Consider the following 16,666-nt stretch of genomic DNA (forward strand, 5'->3'; position numbering starts at 1 on the left):
CTTGGTCTACAGATCGAAGCAATCCCAATAAAAACCCTAGAAAGGTATGTAGGAATCAATAAATTGATTCAAATTTTATATGCGGAGGGAAAAGACTTACACTAGTCAACACAATGTGGGAGAAGAACAGGACCAGAGAGATGGTTCAATGGTTAGGAGTACATACTGCTCTTGCAGAGGACCTGAGTTCAGTTCCCAGCACCCATGTTACAATTGCCTAACTCTGGCTCCAAAGGGATCCAATGCCTCTGACCTTCCCTGGTACCTGTATTCATGTGTACATATCCACATACAGATACACACATGCGCATTATTAAATAAAAAAGGTAGAGGACTAACACTCCCTAAAGTTCAGCCTTGCTACTGTAACTAAGACACTGTGACACTGGCCAAACAACAGGGAACAACAAAACAGAGTAGAGCCTGGAAATAAAACCAGAAAATACAGTCAACTGATCTTTCACAAAGTGAAGGCAGCAAAACATAGCAAAAATGATATTTTCAACAAATGGCACTGAAGAAACACACACACACAAATGAACCTAGACTTAAATGGGTCCCTAAAACTCAAACTGGATCATAAACCCAAGTATAAAACACAAAAGTATAAAAAATCCTAGAATGCGGTTATTAGTGGTTAAGAGCACTGATTGTTCTTGCAGAGGATGGGGGTTCGAGTCCCTGCACCCACATGGAGGCTATGAACTATCCTTAACTCCAGTTCCAGGGAAATCCAAAGCCCTCTTCTGACCTCCGCAGCATTGTACAACATGGGTGCACTCACAAACATGCAGGAAATACACACATATACATAAAATAATAAAATATTTTTTAAAAAATCCTAGAGTACAGAAGGAAATCTCAATGATTAGGGGCTTGACATTGACTTTCTAGATAGAACACCAAAGGCACAAACTATAAAAGGAAAAAAAACCTGGAGTCTGGAGAGATGGCTCAGCAGTTAAGAGTGCGGACTGCTCTTTCAGGGGACCTAGGTTCAGTTCCCAGCACCCACATGGCAACTAATAACCATCTATAACTCCAGTCCCGGGGTATCTGATGCCCTATTCTGGCCTCTGTGGGCACTGCATGCATATGGTGCACTTACACATATGCAAACAAAATACTCATACAATAAAATAAAAATAAATCTTAAAAAATAACACTGAGAGTTCACTACACACTCATCACAATGGCCAACATCCCAAATGCTGACAGCATCAAATGCTGCTGAAGACATGGAGCACCAGGAATGCTCGTTCACAGTGTTAAAAACAGAAAGTGGTACAGCCACTTTGACATCTTGCAAAGTTAAACATACTCTTACTGCATGATCTATAAATTGCAATCCTTGGTTTCAAAGGAGTTTTATGTCCACATAGAAACATGTATAGGGATTTGAGACTGGAATGTGGAATGTAGCTCAGAAGTAAAATACTTGTGTAGCATCATGTGGCTGGCCCTGGGTCTAATCCCCAATACTGGGCATGGGAGGGGTACAAAACTTAGAAGCAGGGGTTAGGGTGGCTCAGCAGTTAAGAGCACTGGCTGCTCTTGCAGAGGACCAGGGTTCGACTCCCAGCACCCACATAGTATCTAAAAATCACCTGTAATTCCAGGTCCAGGGAATCCAATGCCCTCTTCTGACCATGTGGGCATTGCACGACATGGGTGTACTTACATACATGCAGGCAATACACTCACACACACACACACACAGACACACACACACACACAGAGAAATAATAAAATAGAAACTTGGAAGCAACCAAGCTGTTCATCTGCAGATAAATGCATAAATAAAGCTATGGTATAGCCAGACAATGGGATATTATTCAGCACTAAAACAATAAGCCATGAAAGGACATGGAGGAAACTTAAATGATCATTACTAAGTTCCAGAAACCAATCTGAAGGTGTCATATACTGTATGATTCCAGCTTAAGGACATTCTGCATGAACACAAACTACACAGATGGGGACAAAGCCATCGGTTGCCAGGGGCTCAGGGGAGGGAAGGACAGATAAATGCTGGGGACACGGGATTCCTACAGCAGTGAAGCTACTCTGTGTGATTCTGTAATGCTGGTGTAAGTCATCATACATGTGCAAACCCATGAAACACAACCACTAAGAGTGAATGAACTCTACAGTAAATGAGGGGCCCTGGTGATAATGCTCTTAGATTCACCAACTGTAATAAAGATTTCACCTTAGTGAGGGGTGTTGACAATGGAGGAGGTTATGCGTGTGAAGGGGAAACACCTGTATCTTTCAATTTTGCTGGCAAAATAAAACTGCTCTTAAAACATTAAATCTTTTTAAAAATGCAGTAAAGGAGCTAGTGCAATGGCTCAGCAGGTAAAGGTGTTTGCTGTCAAGCCTGGTGACCCGAGTTCAATCCCCAGAACCCACAAAGTAGAAAGAGAACTGGTTCCTATACATTGTCCTCTGACTTCCATGTATACACACAAAATTAATTAATTAATTAATGTAATTTAATTTTTTTAAATAAAATGCAATAAAGCATCTTACCTCCAGCACTTAGGAGGCAGAGGCAGGTAGATCTCTGTGGGTTCGAGGCTAGCCTGGTTTACACAGTCAGTCCCAAGCTAAGCAAGGGCTGAAAAGTGAGACTTTGTATCCAAAAAGAGACTTTGTGTACTTTTTTCAATTGAACAAGGATGATTTCCAAGCCTTCTCCCCCCTTCTCTCCCTCTGCCCCATACCTCAAGAAATCAGTAAGAATACTCTGGCGTTCCCCACCCTCTTGCAAATCATGCAAATCAGCCAATCTTCAGGCATCCTTACCTGGGTTTCCCTGGTCCATCCTTCCACACTCTAGCAATAATAAAACCCAGAAACACTTGCCCCTGTGTTTGCTCAAGCCTGGGTGCCTGCCTGCTCTCCTCATGACGTTCCACTCTGTGAGCAATGAGCTTCTTCAAGGCCTCTTGGGTGGGTGTGGTCACCAGTCTCAACATCAAACTGGCCTGGTTGATAAGAAGGGGTATGACCCCACTCTCCACAGAGGCAAACACAAAACAGCACATTTACAAGAGCACTGGAAAATATGAAATACTTGGAAGTAAATTAAACAAAATATGTGCAAGACTTATACAGAGACAACTACGAAATGCCACGAAAAATTAAATATATCCTAAATAGAGTGAACTACCACAAGGACTATAATATTATCATGTCAATTCTCCCCAAACCGATTCATAGATCCAATGCAATGCCAGCTAAATCTCCGACTGTGCGTGTGTGTGTGCATGTGCATATGTGTGCATGTATGCGTGTGTGCATGTGCGTGTGTGTAAGCTGACATGATTTCAGAGAGCACACAGAAATACAAGGATATGGAAGTAGTTGTAGCAGAGTCACTTGGAGTCACACAAAGGAACACACATGTGTGGGCATGATGGTACGTACACAGCTGCGACACCAGCACCTGGGAGGCTGAGGCAGGAGGAGCACCATTTCAAGCCAGCCTGGGCTACATAGTGAGGCCCTATCTCAGTAAAGAAAGAGAGAGAAGAGAAAGATAGGAGTAGGGAGGGAAAGGGGAGGGAGTAAGAAAAAAGAGCGAGGGAGGAGAGGCAGGAGTATGAGGATGAATCCTAAATGTAAATATAGAAATAAAACTATAAGAGGTTGTAGCCTGAATTTTAAGATAGGTAATTCATATATGCACCTGAGTGTCAAAATTCATGAAGCAAAATCTGAGATCTGAATGAATAAATAAACAGTTCTACAAGAACAACTGAAGACTTCAGAGTTGAATAATGACAGAAAAGATTAATAAGGTAATAGAAGAAAAAATTGTAAGTCAACTGGATGTTACAGATATACACGAAACAACAACAGAAACACAGCTTTTCTCAAGTGTCCACGGGCCAACCTCCAGGACAGATTATAGATTTTAAAAGACTGAAAACATACCAAGAATCTTTTCGTACCACAGAAGAACGACACTAGAAACCAATAAACCCCCCAAAAAACCTTGGAAAATTCACAAAAATATGAAATTAGCCAGGCATGGTGGCTCATGCCTTTAATCCCAGTACCTGGGAGGCAGAAGCAGATCACTGTGAGTTTGAAGCCAGCCTGGTCTATATAGTGAGTTCCAGGTCAGCCAGGGCTACATAGTGAGACCCTATCTTAAAAAGAAGAACAAGAAAATCAACACTCCTAAAAGACCAGTGTGTCAAAGAAATCACAAAGGAAATTAGAAGTCATTTGAAAAAAAGGAGAAAACACAAATTACCAAACCCGTGACACAATAAAAGCCGCACTAAGAGGAAAGTTCACTGGTACGACTGCATATATTTAAACAGAGGAAAGATCTCTTACCTTTGAAGCAACTAGAAAATAGAACAAACTAAACCAAGAGCTAGCTAAGGGAAGGAAACAAAGAAGATTAGAGCAGAGATAAATAAACGACAAACAGTGGAAGAAACTGATGAAGATAAAGGTTGGTTCTTAAAGCAGCAACAAAATTGATAAATCTTTCATGTCAAGCTCAGTGATGAAAGGCAGCAAGCTTCCTGCTAAGAAAAAGAGAAGGGTGCTTGCTTGCTTACACACACACACACACACACACACACACACGCACGCACGCACGCACACACGCACGCAAGAAATTATTATTGCTATTCAATTCAGTAGAGTTGTAGTATACAAAATCAACATACAAAAAAGTAGCTGCATTTCTACAGAATAAGTAAAAATGAACAATCTGAAAAAGAAATGAGGAATATCATTCATTCATAATAGCATCGAAAAGAATAAACTAGGGACTGGGGAGAAGGCTCAGTGGGGTAGCTCTTGCTCTGCATTAGCATGAGGATCTGAGTTCAAATACCAGCACCCACATTTAAAAAAAACAAAACAGACATGGCCATGTGCTTGCCTGTAACCCCAACTCTGTCAGGGGAGGAGCCAGGAGGATCACTGGAGCATGAGGCCAGCACCCCAACTGCAGTGAGGGGCCCTGCCTCAACGGAATAAAGGGGTCAATTAGACCACCTGCCCCCATGTACATGCATGGACACAGAATCACACACACACACACACACACAAACCAAGAAGTTAAAAAGAAATACTGTATTAGTTATTTTTTCCACTACTGTGAGAAAATGTGACAAAAGCAACTTGGAAAGGTTTATTTTGGCTCGTGGTTTGAGGGAGACAGTCTATAACAGCAGGGAAGGAGCAGAGGCAGGAGTGTGATGTGGCTGGTCACACTGCAGTCACACTCAGGAAGCAGAGGGAGGTGAATGCTAGAACTCTGCTCACTTTTCCTTCGCAGTCTGGGGCCCCAGCCCATGAAACAGTGCCACCCACACTCAGGGTATGTCCTCCTACCTCAGTTAATTTTCTCTGGAAATGCCCTCACCAACATGACCGGAGGTGTTGCTCATAGGTGATTCTAAACCCTGCCAAGGTGACATTAACTGTCACACTTATAAAAATGAAAACGATAAAATGCTGCTGAAAGGTGGAGTGACAGCCCATGTTCATAGGCAGGGAAGCTCCCATAGTTAGGATACCAATACTACCCAAAGTGATACATAGATCCCATGAAACTACTATCAGAATTTCAATGGCTTTTTCTTTTTTTCAGTAGAAAAACTCATTTTAGGGATCCATGAGATGGCTCCACAGGTAAAGGTAATTACTCTCAAGCTTGACAACCTGAATTTGATTCCTGGAACCCAAATGGTGGAACTGACTCCTGCAAGATGTCCTTTGAGGGGCAGCAGTTAAGAGCACTGGCTGATCTTGCAGAGAACCCAGGTTCAGTTCCCAGTACCCATATAGCAGCTAACAACCATCCTAATGCCAGTTCCAGGGGATCTAACATCCTCTTCTGACCTCCGTGAGCACTGCACAATAAAGTCCTTAACTCCAGTTCCAGAAGAATCTGAAGCCCTCTTCTGACCTCCATGGCATTGCACGACACAGGTGCCATTACATACACGCAGGCAATACACTCAAAGACATAAAATAAGAAAGAAAGAAAGAAAGAAAGAAAGAAAGAAAGAAAGAAAGAAAGAAAGAAAGAAAGAAAGAAAGAAAGAAAGAAAGAAAGAAAGAAAGAAAGAAAGAAAGAAAGAAAGAAAGAAAGAAAGAAAGAAAGAAAGAAAGAAAGAAAGAAAGAAAGAAAGAAAGAAAGAAAGAAAGAAAGAAAGAAAGAAAGAAAGAAAGAAAGAAAGAAAGAAAGAAAGAAAGAAAGAAAGAAAGAAAGAAAGAAAGAAAGAAAGAAAGAAAGAAAGAAAGAAAGAAAGAAAGAAAGAAAGAAAGAAAGAAAGAAAGAAAGAAAGAAAGAAAGAAAGAAAGAAAGAAAGAGAAAGAAAGAGAAAGAAAGAGAAAGAATTAAAGAAAACTCATTCTAAAAATTATATGGATGTGGGGGCTGGAGAGATGGCTCAGCGGTTAAGAGCACTGACTGCTCTTGCAGAGGACCCGGGTTCAATTCCCGGCACCCACATAGCAGCTATGAACCATCCTTAACTCCAGTTCCAGAGGAATCCAAAGCCCTCTTCTGACCTCTGCAGCATTGCACAACACTGGTGCACTTACATACATGCAGGCAATATACTCATACACACAAAATAAAAACATAAAATATAAAAAAATTAAATGGACGTTTAAGACCATACAGTTGGCCCAAATAAATCAATTTATTTTTACACTTAAGGTCTGTTCCTCAGGGGGTCACATGGGCTTGGGAGGAGCTCCTGGCTCCTTTCTTTTACCAGTTTCATCTATGTGAAGATAAATCGAAGGTCCTGCTTGTCTGGCTTCACTTGGAAGCATGAATGAGATATTTCCTCTGAGTTGACCCTCCTCTTTGTAGCCTGGACACTGGTTCAAGTGCATCTCATGGGGTCTCCATGTCCTCCCTGAACAAGAGGAAAGGTGACCCACCACAGTTACAGCACATTTTGAGAGATCTTCCTAGTCCCCTGGAACTTAGTCGACCTTGGAGGGCAAGGGGCAAAAACTGTCTTAAGTCCCTCTGACCACATTAGTATAAGCCTCAAAGTATGGCTGTTAAACATCCAATAAGGTTAGTTCCACCAGTCTGGTACTTTTAATTACCATGTACTATATAGATAAAGCTTGGGTAAAAAAACAAATATTCTCAGATAAACTTTGACTAGATATATATTTTGTTCCTTAAACTAGTTGACTAAATGATGACCATAGACATTTTAAGATTATGTGTGTATTATTTTGGCTCATCCTTTATATATCATAACAAACCTACATAGACCTTCATCATTTGCTTAGGCTTTCTCATTTTTTCTATTTTGGAAAATATCTCCATCCCCATATCCTTTTAACATCTTTTACATTCTCACTTTCTTTTTATAAAAATAATTATGAGCCGGGCGTGGTGTCGCACGCCTTTAATCCCAGCACTTGGGAGGCAGAGGCAGGTGGATCTTTGTGAGTTCAAGGCTAGCCTGGTCTACATAGTGAGTTCCAGGACAGCTGGGGCTACAAGGAGACCCTGTCATTTTCATTTTCTTTTTTTAAAAATAATTATGAGACATAATAGCATTAACAAATAAATTTTCCATCTGCTGTGAGACTTCTTTTCCTGGGGATGCTAAGCAGTGCTTATTCCCTTTCAAGGTTCTAGTGTCAAGCCAATGTTTGATTAAAGTTTTATTGGGGAACCAATGAATTTATTGATCTTACTTACCGAGATAACTGAGGGGTTGCTGAGGTGTATGTATAACCTGAGGGCATGCACACTGGAAAGCCTTTACCCATCATGGATCATGCCTTCTCTTCCTACCCTTCCCCAGATTGTATACTTTAGCCCTCCTCAAATACAGGAGGCCATATGTGATTAGGGCCAAATTACATACAGTTGGCTGGGAAGAGTTGCTGGACAATGTAGTAAGGGTCCGATGACTCTCCTTGGCCCTCCTTGAATGAATGAGCACAACTGTCAGCAAGCCCAATTGCGATGATATTTAGCAATCAGGCTCAGCCAAAGTCGTTATGATGGTAGTTATTTCATGCAGAAGGGACTGCTATATAGCACCATCTTATTAAAAGGACCTGCACACGGAGGCAGGATCCAGGAACTGTCAGGCAGTCCCCTGGGTTCTCAGGCCCTCTGGTAGTTGGAGACCAGAGGGATGCCAGATCCCAGCACTCTCTGGAGGTCTGCTGAGCTATGAGCCACTACCCCGATGGAGGTCTGAACCCCTTACATCCAATATTCTAACCCAAGAGTAGCAAGAGTATCCGTAGCATAGTTTTTGTAGTCACAAACACTAAGAATTCATGTTCAAGATACTCTTCCTGCTCTGAACTGGAAGTGGTCCAGATGTCCAAATATACTAATAAATGCCTGCCTCTCAACATTAATTGATAATTAATATAAATGACTTTAGGACAGTCTCCAATACTGTAGTGCCCACCTGTAGCTAAGGGAGACAGCCAGCTATGGTTCTAAAATGATGAATAAATTTGTTTTCTCCCCCTAGCTAGAAGCCTTTGAGAGGGAACTGACACTGATTCTAACCACTCCAACAGCTATCAAAATACCTAAAAGCAAATCCTGAATCCATCACTCTAGAGTCCAGCCTTGGAAGACAAAAGAAAAATGAGGAGGAACCCAATAGAGGGATGCTTTTGGAAGCCCCTGTCAAGAAATTCCAATGGATTCTCACATGAACACTTGAAAATTGCCCCATTCTGACTTTCTTCTAGTTTCCTATCTAGAACTTGTAATGATAATTACTCTTGCCTTTACTTCTCCTTCACATCTCCTATTCATGATTCAAAGACTTTCTTTTCCTCCTTGAGATAAGAGTTATGCAATTTTGGAGTCTTTTAGATAGACCCCTTTTCTTTCCACAGTTAATAGTTATGCAATTTGGGAGTCTTTTAGACAGACCCACTGAAGGGGTACCCCAATTGCCTCACCCTGCATCCCTGTTCAGCATGGAAGAAGCCAGAGCAGTCAGCGTCCTGATTCCCTATGGCAATTTGGGTAACCTCTTCAGAGGATGGTGTGATAAGAATAGGAGGTAGGAATAGGCTAGACAGGGTAAAAAGACCCCAAAGAAAAGTGGCCAGTTTCTTGGCTATAACTCACAATGTCCTTGGGCCTCTTAGCAACCTACTCCATTCCAAAGGACAATAATGTCAAAAATATTTGGGAGCTTTTATCTAATCCTTAAAAGATTTTAGGGTTACCTTTTCAGAAAGGGGAATGTTAGAGTAGCCAAAAGCCCCATAAAAAAATAAATCAAAGAAGGAGAAAGAGTACATGAAGTTATCAGAAAAAAGTGATGGGAAGATATGGGAGGAATTGGAGGGGAGGGAGTGGGTATGGATTTGATCAAAACATCTTATATGCATGTGTGAAATCTCCAATAAATTATTTATTTTAAAAAAAATATGGACTCTAAAGACACCCCAAATAGCTAAAAGTAGATAAGCAAATGTTGAAAGAGAAGAGCAAAACTAGAGGACTCAATTCCTGATATAGAATGACTGTACTATAGTTACCAAAACCGTAGCAGTTTTACAAACTCAGACATTTGGACTACTGGAACAGAACAGAAACAAACCCTTGAATAGATGGCCAACTGACTTTCAACCAGAGAGTCAAGATCATTCAAAAGGAAAAGGATGGTCTTCGCAACGAATGGTACGTGGGAAATTAGCACATGCTAAAGCATGAAGTCGGACCTTTGTTTGTGCCACTGGCAAAAAAGCAACTCAAGGAACTGAGGAGATGGCTAGGTTAGTACGTGCCTGCTGTGCAAGCATGAAGACCTGAGTGCAGATGTCCAGCACCCGTGGGAAAGCTGGGCAGAGGGATCTGGGGAGACGGCTCCAATCAGTAAAGTGCTCACTACGCAAGCATGAGAACTTGAAATCTCTAGCACCTGCGTAAAAAGCTGGGCATGGCCACACATGTGCTGCAAAGGTGCTGTGGAAGGTGGAAACAAGATTGTTGGGGCTTGCTAGCCATCAGCACACAGACAAGTCTGTACCAATGTTTATGGCAGCACTATTCACAATAACCACAGTCAGAAACAGGTGGCTTTGCTTATCCAGATGAATGGATAAGCAAAATCTGTATGTCAACACAATGGAATGTTATTTTGCTTTAAAAAGGAATGAAATTCTGGTACAAGCTATAACACAGATGAAACCTGAGATCATTATGGTGAGTGAAATATGCCAGATACCCAAGGTCAAATACTTATGAGGACTTTCCTTAGAATAGGTAAATTTATTGACAAAGGAAGTAGATTAGACATAACCAGGGGCAGAAGAAAGAGAAATGAACAGGAGCTGTTTAATGAGAACAGTACTTCTGGGTGGTAAACCGAAGATCTGTGGAAATGGCCAGTGGTGGTAAAGGATGTACACCTCTGTGCGTGAACTTTATGCCAATGAACTGTGAGCTTAAAAATGGTTAAAATAGACATTTTTAAACCTCCCCCCCGACAAAAAAAAAAAAACCCAAACCACTTAAGAAGGACCCCACATGCAGTTCAGATCTGGGTGGGTTCTGTAAAATGATTCAGCTCTGAGTGAGCAAGGTCCAAAGATTTCAGGCCAGAGCTGGGCACAATGGTGCACACCTGTAACGCCACACACAGGAGGTTAAAAGGATAGCAGGTAGAAGCCAGCCTGGACTACAAAATGAGACACCGTCATCAAAAATTTAGCAAACAAACATATAAATAAATCTAGCAAATAAATAAATAAAGCAGATTTGAGGATAACAGCTGCTCTGAGCAGGGACTGCACCCAGAGCTTTTCACTTGCATCAAATCCTGAAACAACAGACAAAAATCAAGGTGGACAGACTTAGGAGCCATGGGCAGTCTCACCGGGAAGCATGGGCCTGCTGGGGAGGAGAGAAGACAGGCTTTCCTTCCAGAGTGGAGACAGTCAATTCCTCTCCAGGTATTACAAAATCCCATCTCCTGGCAAGTCCCCAACTCTTCCACCATGACACCTTCAGCCCCTTTAACTGTTCTCAGGTTAGTTGGGGCCCAGCTTTGAAGAAGCCACAGATCTCTCTGGATGTGCAGTGTGTAGATCAAGTAGAGAGAGGAAAATAAATGGAGAATGCAAACTCAGGGTCACCACACACTGCTGGTTTTGCTACTGGCTTTTGTGACCACAGTTCTCCATAGCATGAACCAACATGTCAAATCAGTAACTGAAAACGGGTGTTGAAAAGTGTGGCGTAGCTTTGTGGTAAGGACGCTGTCTTATACGGCAAATCAGAATGCCTGCAAGGCCAAGTGCGTGACCAGCCATGCAAAGTTTTGTAATTTGGCAGGGAGGGGAGGTTTTAAGTTACAAAGGAACCATAGCCAGAATCAAGTACCTACCCACCATTTCGGAAGTCCCTTACTTGGGACAGGATCTTATCTGTAGTACACTGCTGCAACACTGGAAACCATCTCAAAGGGACCTGTTAAACAGAGCACCTCACGGCACCTCCTTCCTCTCGTTTCTTCCTCCCCATCTCTCAGGTGTGTGTCTGTGCACGTATCTGTGCATGTCTTTATGTGTGTGTCTGTGCATGGATCTGTGCACAGGTGTCTGTGAGTGTATATCTGTCTCTCTGTGTGTTTCCTTTTCTAACATTCAGTCAGCACCATACTAGGGTCAGTTCCTTGAACCACAAAGATCCTTTCACTCACCCAAGAAGCAAAGACAAGCTGTGAGTAAGGCCAGCCAGCGCCCCGCCAGGCCCATGGAAAAACCATGCATTGGAGCTGCTTCAGCTCAAGGAGCTCAGGCTCCACGTCAAATACTAATTCTGATCTGGACCCAGCTGGCCAGGACACGGAAGATGATGGGTGCATTGCAATCATAAAGGTGTAGGCCTTGGGCTCAGCCATCTTCCAGGAATTTAACCGCAAGGAAACACTGCACAGTCGAACCAAATACACCAGAGGTCTGTCCTGCCTTCCTAACACTGCAAAACCTTACAACCGCCAACAGGCTTCTGCTTACTAAAAAGAAAATCCATCTATGCAAAAAGGTCCTGCTAACCCACAACACACGGCATCCTGAGCAAGGCACAGGCAGACCTGAGTCTACGTAGAGCTCAGATAGTTAAGAGCTTCAAGAGAAAGTCGCTTCCCATTCTGTGAGCTCCAGCCCTCGAGACCAGAACTCCTACTTGGTCTTCATACTCGTCATGTGCCCATGGTCCAGACCCTTCAAGGGAGCAACGAAAACCATCATGGGGGCCTCAGTCACCCTTGCCAATCTGGGAATCACTCTCAACTGGAGGATTTGTGGCAGGTCATGTGACTTTTACCGCTTGCCCTTCTGCGGTTGGCTTTGACTTGCAGTCCCCAGAGACCCCAGATGAGGCTCCCAACTGAGAAGGGGTTTTGTGCAGGTAAGAGCCTCTGAATGGGGGCTGGAGAGATGGCTCAGCAGTTAAGAGCACTTACAGAGGACCCAGGTTCAATTCCCATCTACCTACATGGCCCCCAACAACCATCTGTAACTCCAGTTCCAGGGGATCTGAAGCCCTCTTCTGGCCTCTATGGGCAATACACAACACAGGTGTACTTCCAAGCAGGCCAAACACTCATATTCATAAAATAAAAATAAATTTAAAAAAAATATTATTTTTTTGGTATTTTTGAGAAAGGGTCTCCCCATAGCCCCAGCTAGCCTGGAACTCACTACATAGACCAGGCTAGCCTTGAACTCACAGAGATCTGCCTGCCTCTGCCTCACAAGTGCTGGGATTAAAGGTGTGCACCACCACACCTGGCTATTAAAAATTATTTTAAAGACCCTCTGTGTGACCACAGAGGGACACTATAACATGCACCAAACTAACAGTTACCCATGCTGAACACTGGCTGTGGGTTATCCCACTGAGCCCCTCCAAAGATATCAGGGGATGCTGAGAGCTTCACCATCACTAGCCCATGAAAAGCCAGTCCTGAGAGGTCGAGTACCTGCCCATGCCCCATGTCAAGTCAGGGCCTGGGCCTGTCCCACCACAGTCCCAGGCATCCAAACCACATCAGTCAGAAGGTCACAGCCTCCACTGGAAATGTACAGAGGCACCAAACACCCCTGCCAGGGCGAAGGAAGACTAAGAAGTTGGTAAAGATCTGACTACTTTCCTGCAGCCCAGCAGATCCTTCCTAGCCCTTCTTCTCAGCTCTGTGGAGCGCTGAGATGAGCACAGCAGTGGCCCGGGGTGGGAAGGGTCTCAGTCGCTGAGATAAGACTTTGTAGAGCAATGAGACCAGGTGGCTGCTCCTCCAATAGAAATTTCACTGTTCCCTCCAACCCAGGCCACCCAAATCCCTAAAACATCAGAATGAACTTCCTTATGGTCCCACAGTCCCCTGCTGTTCTAAGAGTCGGCCCAGCCTGGCCTCTGCCTCCACCTGTCACCCCTCCCTGTGCTCCCTTAGTTCCAGGTGCATAGAGCACCGGCCCTTCCTGCCCCAGGCCTCTGAACGTACTGTTCCTTCCTCCTGGTGCATGCTCCAGCTTCCTTCCCCTGCCTCTCTCTTCCCTTTCCTCAGGTCTCACTTAAGCATCAGTTTCTTAGAGAGACAGCAGCCCCAGCTGGTGATGCTGTTTTAGGAGGTTGCAGAACCTTTGGGGTGGGAGATATGGTATGATGGGTTACTGGGTGAAAGCCTTGAGGTTATAGCCCAGCCCTGTTCTGGCCACATCCATCCTGGAATTTCTCTATGTACCATTTTCTGAAACCTCAACAAATTAATAATGAGCCCCCCCAGGGCAGCCAGGGCTCTCAGGCCTTGCCCACTACTGAGCATTCTTTAATATGTGCTGAGCATTCTTTAATACTGGCTGCAGGGACACATTCAAGAAAGGGCCCATACATGGCCTATGGCCAACTGCCCCTGGCAGCCTGAGATAGTAGTGCTGAACCTATACATCTCTGCCAGGACAGACAGGTATGAGGGAGTTCTGGTTCCTAACTTGGCCGTGGCTACCTGGACATATACATAGATCAAAACCAGAGATAGAAGGATCACAAGTTCAAGGCCACCATGGCTACATAAATAAATGTCTCCATAAGTAAACAAAATTAAATGTCAAGAAAATGCAAGCATTTTCTTCAATAATCTGGTTTCCATTGCTTTATATAGTGAACATATGCTAATAATTTTTTTAAATCCAGGTTTCTTTTCCTAGGAATCTTACCCTGGCACACAGCAAACAGTTGCAGTGGAAAATCTGAAAGGAGTCACTGCCTTCTGAAAGATGGTATCTGGATGGAGAAGACAAGGCCACACCCTCTGGCCCCTGGGCTCAGGCAGAATACTTTTGCTCTGTGGAGTCTGTAGGTGAAGTCACTGTGGACGGGACAAGGTAAGTCAGAGGCAGCCAAGAAAACGCCTTAGAGTTGGGGGCCCTCAAGGCTAACGTCCTTATAGCATGGGTTCCCAGGTTCTTGATGCCTGCAGAGGACACTGCCTGCCTCTGGGCAGGAGACATCATTTCCCTCCCCATGGTGTTCTAACAGTACCCTGAAGCTACTACCCTCCCCACACCACACCACCATCAGCTCTCCACAGCAACTGCTGGGGCGCCCTCTGAATAAGAGGTTCCTGGAACTAGCAGACTTAGGAAAAGAAAGCATTGAGGGCCAGCTTGCACCTCACCGAGTAACATCACAGGAGGTAACTGAAAACTAAGGACTCCTCCTAGTGGCTGGGGCTAGGGTCTGAATGGGAGGATGCAATGTCACCTGGGAAATAGCCTACCAAGAAATTCAAACCAGAATCCAATCATACTTCCAAATGCATCCACCAAGGACAAGGAGACCCTGAAGAGGGACAGAATCCAGGTAGGGAAACCACACACATTTCTTCAACCATAAACTCAAGTAATAAAAAGGTAAGGGGTGATCCAGGACTCAGGGACCATTGGGAGGAGGGAGGGCAGAAAGATTGTAAGAGCCAGGGCTGGGGGATGACCACAAGGAGACAGAATCCTCTAGGCTTCTGGGAACATGCTTATATGAGCTTACAGCAATGGTGACGACATGCCCAAGACCCAGATTTGGACTCAATCAGACAAAAACCCAGCATAAAACTGGGGCAAGGCAGGAGGCCCCAACCTTAGCAGAGGAACTCCTGAAAACTGATCACTGCTGGGTGAGGGAGAATTGATCTTCTTTAAGGGAGTGACACTAGATAGGCTGAGCTGGCTCCTGTGGAGGAGCTCACACAGAGGGACATCTCGGTATGCAAATTTGACTTGATAGGCTTTAACACATATGACAGAATGCATGAAATCCAGGGGGTGGGCTATGGGGGGGTAACAGATGGGGAGGAGTTATAAATATGATTAAGATGCATTGTATGAAATACACAAAAAAATTCTTTTTTTTTTTTTTTTTTTTTTTTTTTTTTTTTGTCTTTTTGAGACAGGGTGTCCCTGTAGCCCCAGCTGTCCTGGAACTCACTATGTAGACCAGGCTGGCCTTGAACTCACAGAGATCCACTTGCCTTTGCCTCCCAAGTGCTGGGACCACAGACATGCGCCACCACGCCTGGCTCAAAGAAAATACTTTTTAAAGTATTTAAAGTGGGTGGAGGAACCTACAGATTGTGAGAGAAATAAGAGGCAGGCCCATCTTGTAGTGTGTGACTCTGAGCTGGATCCTGGATGAGAACTTAGAGCGCAGATCTGAGGATGAAACCATCAGCTGTCAGACTGAAAACCGTCTTGAGGTTTTCCTGCCTAGTAGACCCTTTCAGAAATGCAAACTGAAAAAACTGACAGAAAAAATGTGATTCTTGAGTACAGGCATTTTGTGGTCACTGTTTCCTCAAGACTGTATTTACACAACCAACATTTACATTTTATATTATAATTTTTTTTAAAGTTACAAAGAACTAGGAGGGCAGAAAAAAAAGGTCAGCCACAGGAGACAGTGTAGAAGGAAACTTAGGGACAGAAACAAAACAGGGAGTCCCCACCTCAATTTCCTCTAGATCAATTTGCATAGGCTTTAAAATTTCCATACTAAAGAGGATTTCAGCCTTCCTAGGCTTAGAATCTCAAATATCACTAACAAGGGCAGGAGGGGGAGTGGGTAGGCAAGAGGTGAGGGCCCAGCTGAGGACAGGCTGAAACTCTCCCTAGGAGTTTGGGGCCTTTTGCAACACTTTTTGTGTTGTTGTAATTCCCTCTTTCAAGTGAAAACTGTTAAACAGTTTTCTAAATCTCAGTGGAAAAACAAAACAAAACAAAACAAAACAAAACACTTCCTGCTCAAAGTAACAGGATACAGTGCAGGTAAGCTGGAGCAGCCCACACACTATCCTTGACTGGCTGTGAAAGGTTAAGTACTGAGTGGAAGGCAGATTTGAGAAACTACTCCAGGCTGCTAGCACAATGACCTTACCTCTGTCCCAGACCTCTCATGGATACCAGCTTTCACTCTGTGTGGCTTGGTTTATTATCGTAATTAATATGCACTGCATTTTTAAATCAGCCCATGAGAAATTTAATGAGCAAATATCAAGTCCTTCACCATAGAGAGCTAAAGAGTGTTATAGACTGCTATCCCCTGCCAGAACACCAGAGCCTTGTCAAGCCTGTCAGCTCCCTCCACCCCTTGCAGTGTCTCAAA

At 43.7% G+C, this 16,666-nt stretch overlaps 1 protein-coding gene across 4 annotated transcripts in view; it reads right to left on the reverse strand.

The window, feature by feature from the left end:
* Chdh (choline dehydrogenase) overlaps positions 1–16,666 on the reverse strand; it is a 40,707-nt gene that overhangs the window by 17,688 nt on the left and 6,353 nt on the right. For 3 of the 4 annotated variants that reach the window (XR_003846884.1, XM_029555345.1, XM_029555346.1), the window contains exon 2: positions 14,227–14,378. The exons of the other annotated variant lie outside the window; for it this stretch is intronic. The gene's annotated coding sequence lies outside the window, so the exon portion shown is untranslated. The remainder of the gene's footprint in view (positions 1–14,226; positions 14,379–16,666) is intronic. 4 annotated transcript variants of the gene reach the window in all.

This window comes from Nannospalax galili, unplaced genomic scaffold, assembly GCF_000622305.1.
Source record: "Nannospalax galili isolate Female #2095 unplaced genomic scaffold, S.galili_v1.0 scaffold485, whole genome shotgun sequence".
Lineage (NCBI taxonomy): Eukaryota > Metazoa > Chordata > Mammalia > Rodentia > Spalacidae > Nannospalax > Nannospalax galili.